The sequence below is a fragment of the Sinocyclocheilus rhinocerous genome, unplaced genomic scaffold, assembly GCF_001515625.1.
Source record: "Sinocyclocheilus rhinocerous isolate Xijiao unplaced genomic scaffold, SAMN03320098_v1.1 scaffold795, whole genome shotgun sequence".
In the NCBI taxonomy this organism is placed as follows: Eukaryota; Metazoa; Chordata; class Actinopteri; order Cypriniformes; family Cyprinidae; genus Sinocyclocheilus; species Sinocyclocheilus rhinocerous.
This window is the reverse complement of record NW_015630361.1, coordinates 1,012,444-1,017,878: the sequence shown is the minus strand read 5'-3', so window position 1 is coordinate 1,017,878 and position 5,435 is coordinate 1,012,444. Positions and strand designations below refer to the sequence as shown.

General features: G+C 35.9%; 1 long non-coding RNA gene across 1 annotated transcript in view; it reads right to left on the bottom strand.

Annotated features, from left to right (window-relative positions):
• Positions 1 to 3,938: 3,938 nt before the first annotated feature.
• The window catches only part of LOC107740290 (uncharacterized), a 24,073-nt gene continuing 22,576 nt past the window's right edge, over positions 3,939 to 5,435 (bottom strand). The window contains exon 3 of the long non-coding RNA XR_001640074.1: positions 3,939 to 4,037. This is a non-coding gene — a long non-coding RNA (uncharacterized LOC107740290). The remainder of the gene's footprint in view (positions 4,038 to 5,435) is intronic.

Genomic DNA, 5,435 nt, shown 5'->3' with positions numbered 1-5,435 from the left:
AAAAAAAAAAAAAAAACCCCTGACTATTTAGTTTTTGACATTTTAGTGTTGTAATTATCATGCTCACTGTATGTTTTGCTGCAGCTGTGAGACATTTTGCACCCTAAAATCCTTTACATTTACACAGACATTACTGTGGCGTCGTCTTTCATGCTTTTTTTTTTTTTGATCACCTTTAATTTTTAGATCATTCAACAACACCGTTATCTGTAACTCTCAATTTTTAGTACTAGTGCATAATGGCAGTTTTGCAGCATATGAAGATTAGCGGACGCTGTGATACAGTCTGAGGATCTCTCTCCGAGGAGCACTTTTCAGAACATTTGTTCATTAAATCTAATTTGTTAGGCAAGCGGTTGAGGTAGAATTCCATACTGTTACCTCCCAAACTAATGAAATGATTCAATACTGCAGCATAAAGGCACAGCAGAGCACGGGAGGTGCACTTACTATTCTCAGAACGTTAGATATAATGAGCCAAAGCGATCAATGGCCCTAAGGTTATGTACTGAGCAATTATCATTTGCCAAGCTAAACTGCATTCGTGTCAAAAACATTTTTGGTCTGCGGAAAGCCTGTTGTATTTCCACACGTGACTAGAGTCACAAGAGACATCGCCCGGCATTACTGCAAAAACATGAAAGGTGTTCTCTGAGGGCTTGATTTAAGTTCTAGTTCACCAGCATGACAATAGCACCGGGTTGGTTGCTTGTGAAGAAAGGCTATTGCTGGATGAGCTGCTTTTGCGTTGGAGAGCTGACACAGCTTCCCAGTCCTCAGATGCCTCATATGAACTAGCCTGAGAAAGCTTTGACATGTTTTACGTGCTATTTGCGAGATGAGGCCTGATGGCATTGATTGAATGCACAGATGTTTACTGTACGTGTGCTTGTTATACTTTGAAAACCTTCTGGCTTGCAAATCTCATCTCTAATTCCTGTAATGTATTTTAGACTACAATACGACCTCTGACCTCAGACGTCTCGACGAGGTATATGACTATGTAAATATGTCCAGAAGTAAAAAAGAGTCAGTGTCTTTTAGTTAGCATTTCTGTTAGGGTTTGCAGGACGGAAAACAGTTTCTTTGCTATTAAAAGAATTGTTGATACTTTTATTGTAGCCGCAGTGTTTCTGGTTGCCATGACAAACTTCACATGCTTGCTGCTTCTCTCAGAGAAAATAATGAGCTGAAAAGGAGCCAGTCCATTTATTTGTGCAACATGTCAAAATGCATGCGTTAAACATGCGTAAACAATATAAAAGTAATAATAATATAAAGCAATTAAGTAATGATAATAATATATATATAAATACAATTTAAAATTGTGAAATATGATTACAATTTAGAATAACTGTTTTCTATGTGAATGTATGTTAAAATGTAATTTATTTCTGTGATGCGCAGCTGAATTTTCAGCATCATTACTCCAGTCTTCAGTGTCACATGATCCTTCAGAAATCATTCTAATATGCTGATTCGCAACATTTCTGATCAATGTTGAAAACCGTTGCAATGCTTCACATTTTTTTGTGGAAATTGTGATGCATTTTATTTTTCAGGATTCACAGATGAATAGAAAGTTCAAAAGAACTGCATTTGTTTGAAATAGAAATGTCTGAAATCTCATTTCCATCGTTCACAGCTGCAGATGCGGATGCTTTTTCAATAGGAAAGAGAATAAAACCTGCAAAGTTGGAGCTGCATTAAGCGTTTTAGCTAATTGAATGCTGTCTGTGCGCACTTGCTAATGCTCTTGTCTTGGGTAATTCACTCGAACTCTGTTTAAATGCATGAAACCATAAGTCAGAAATGTTCGAGCCCAGGCAGAATAAATGACGCAATTATGCAGATGTGATTATGGATATGTGGTTTTTACGCCTCTATCCCAGAAGGCAAGCCATGCACGCTGATGCTAATAGCGCTAGAACAGCAGCCAGCTTTTGCCCCAATAGGCTAATTGTCTTCTGGTGACACCCCATGAGTGGTGCAAACCGCTTCAGCGTGCCGTCTTGTAACGAGAGGCCGGTCTTCTGGCTAGAAAGACTCATTCTGGCTCACATCTGTTCGACTTCAGTGATTTAATTTGTCAATTTCACTTTGTCGGCTGGACCTTTGAATGGGATAGACATCAGTTTTTGCCTCCAAGTCTGTCAGTGCAATCGTTAAACCTATATCAGACTGTCCGGTTTGTCAATAAACGTTGGATTTGCACGGCAGCAAACACACGATACGCTGCTTTACATGAAAATACAGGCGTTTTCCGCTCCGTGTCAGACTGAATAGACTCGGCCTTTCATATTGTCAGAGAAATTTGCAAATGAATTTGTGAGCCGGGCTGGCAGAGTTTGCTTTTACAGCTCAAGGTCTTGTGCGTCACACAGCTGTTATAGTGGCTGCAGGAGTGTGTAGAATATTGTGTTACACAGAAAGCATCAGTAAACCCACAATTTGGCACATACTGATAGTGAATCGCACGGAGTGTTTTCAACATCCCGTCTCCAGGCAATTTATATCTGCGCCGAGCTTCACTTAGACTTGTTTAAGTTGATCATATGCTGTTTGGCTGCCAATATTTAACACCCAACTTCTCAAAGTAGTGCAAAGTTTGTGCAGGCAGTGATTATTTTGGTTTCCCACATATAGTTTTAAAGAAATAGTTCAGTCAGAGATAAAGAAATAGTTCAGTCATATACTCACTCTCAAGTCTTTTTTCTTCAGTGTTCCTGTAGATCAACCAATATGCATTTGATTCCCAGGGAGTGCAGGTATGGATAAAACGTGTAGCTCTTTGAATATTTAGCCTGTTTAGGATATTTAGCATACTATCAACAATTCTTTTATGCAGTTCATGCAATGATTGATCCTGTCAGCCTCCAAAAAAGATTAAACAAAGGATGCTACAATAGAAGTACTCCATAATTTCCATATGAAAGCTTTGTGAGAGAAATGGGCCAAAATACTATAAATATTGTATTTAAAGATTTGCACATTTAAATATGGCACATCACTATACATGCATTTTTTCACTTAGTGAAAAATATTTATAGTACAAAATAAATCAGTGAACTTATTTGGCATTTTTAGGGTATTTATTTATTTAGTAAATCTTGTTCAATCAATGCATCAATCAATAATGCATGCATTTTTTTTCAATTTAGCATAATATGCCACAGTACAGTGCATGCATTTTTCAAATCTTGTTTCTCAAATATGGCACATCACAATGCATGCATATTGTCATTTAGCAAATTATTTATCCGAAGCGACTTACAAACGAGGAAAGTCAGAATCACTGCAATGAATCACTGAACTTATTTGGTACTTCTAGAGTTTTATTTATCAAATCTTGTTCAACCTTTTGCATTAAAGTATGGCACATTTGCAAAGCATGCTTTTTTTTTTTTTCAATTTGGCACTGTTATGGCTTGTTACAATGCATGCATTTTTATCCAAAGTGACTTACAAACGAGGAACATCACAAGCAATTTATCATAAAAGTGAACAATATACACAATGAATCAAACTTATTTAGTCCTTTTTTTCCCTTTAAGAGTGTTTTGCAGCAAAGATTTAAATATTTTGGTCACAGTAATGCCACAAAGCTATCAAGTTTTAAAAATATCCATGCTTCATAACAGTAGTGTAAGGTGCTTTATTGTGTTTTAATCCTTATTGAAACTTGACAGACGTGATTCGTTGCATGGGAAATAGTTGCATAAAGATTCCTCAAAATGTCTACATTTGCAGCATATGGGAGACATGAGGATGAGTAAATCAGCTGTTTCTGAATTTCTTTAACATGCAAATTCCTTTAATATGCAAAGCAGGAAAAGATATATCTGATATAAAATATTACTTTGCACATGAGCTGAAGCATCTTTATTGCATGTGTTTATGAGCAGCACATCTACATGCGCGGTCCGGCTAGTGTTTTAAGAAAGATCTTCAAATCAGGCTTCCTCATTTAAATTTCTCTTCTTCCCCTTGTTCCGTGAGCTCCAATCTTCAAACCAATCTTCTTATGTAAATTTGATCTAAAAAGAGAGCAAGAGAGTACAGTACCCTCATTTACCGTTATCCTCTGGAATATTTTCCCTCGCATTCATCGTCGTCTTCTGAAAAGTATTCGGGGAATTTGTTTTCTTTTTTCACCATCGTGTTTCTTTCTCTTGGTAAATAATGCTATTTCATCGCACCGACCGTAAGAAAGCGTTTCATGATAATCACGCCACGTCTGAAGTCGGACAGTTTGGATTCTCTTCTTGGTCTTTGGCGTCGCTTTGGCATTCTGTGTTAATAAAGCGCGCGTGAAATGTGCGAGCGGTGTGTTTTCTCTGCTCTCTGTCGTGTTTTTCTGTTGCTTTCGACCTGAAGTGACTTTGTGAAAGGACAAGTATTGCTAAGTAAGAGCGCTGAATAAAAGCTGATTGATAGGCTTTAGTTTTCAAAGCGGACTTTTGAAGTGTCGTGCACTGGAGAATGAGTTTCTGGGGGTTTGAAATAAAAGTGTGGAGGTCTTTGTTGAAGGACTTCTGTGGATGTCTCAGAAACATATCTATTTTATAATTTTTTAAAATATAGTTTCTATTAAAGCTCTCAAAGTCAGTGGACCCTACTGTACAGTGCATTAAAAAGTCTTACTCTAACCAGGCTGTGTTCAATTAAATGTCCGTTAACTACTGTCTTTTGTATCCATTTTTGCAACTGTTAAGGGAAAGGGTTCTTGAATTAAATATATATTTCAATTAACCTTAAACAGCCTGAAGAAAACTGAAGAAAGCGATTACCAAAACATTAGAAGCTAGAGTTCAATTGCATGAGTAAATGGGTTGTTTTAGAGGCTCTCGCTGAACAACTTAGCCTGTAATCTAAACCTGATTAGTTTTATTAGCAGCTTTACATCAGAGGATGCTTTTAATATTGTCCAGTGTTGTTTTTTTGTGGTTTTGTGAATGTTTCGGTCATCGTTGGCCCTATCAGACAAAACTAAAATATACTCAAACCTTATTGCAAATATTGCCTGAAAGCCCCTGAACTGTAAAATAATTTGCTTGCTGCTTTTAGAAAGCAATATTGTGATTAAAAATGCCAATACTAGTTCAGTAAATATATTTTTAAATTATACATACAATTTTAGTTCTGACTCCAAATTCCAGATGGTTGAACTGGCTATACAGTATGTGCATCTGTAGTATATAATATACATGTGACTAATGATCCTAATAACTTTGGCAGACTATAATTTTATTTTAAATTGTATGTTTTATTTATAGTTATTATTTTCTTTTAATAATTTAACTTTATTTAACAGTGTTGTCTTTATTTATTTAATATCAATTATAATGCTAATTTGTTTTATTTTATTTTATTTTATTTTTCTATTTAACAATGTGATATTATATATTTTATTTTATTTTATTTTAATACTATAT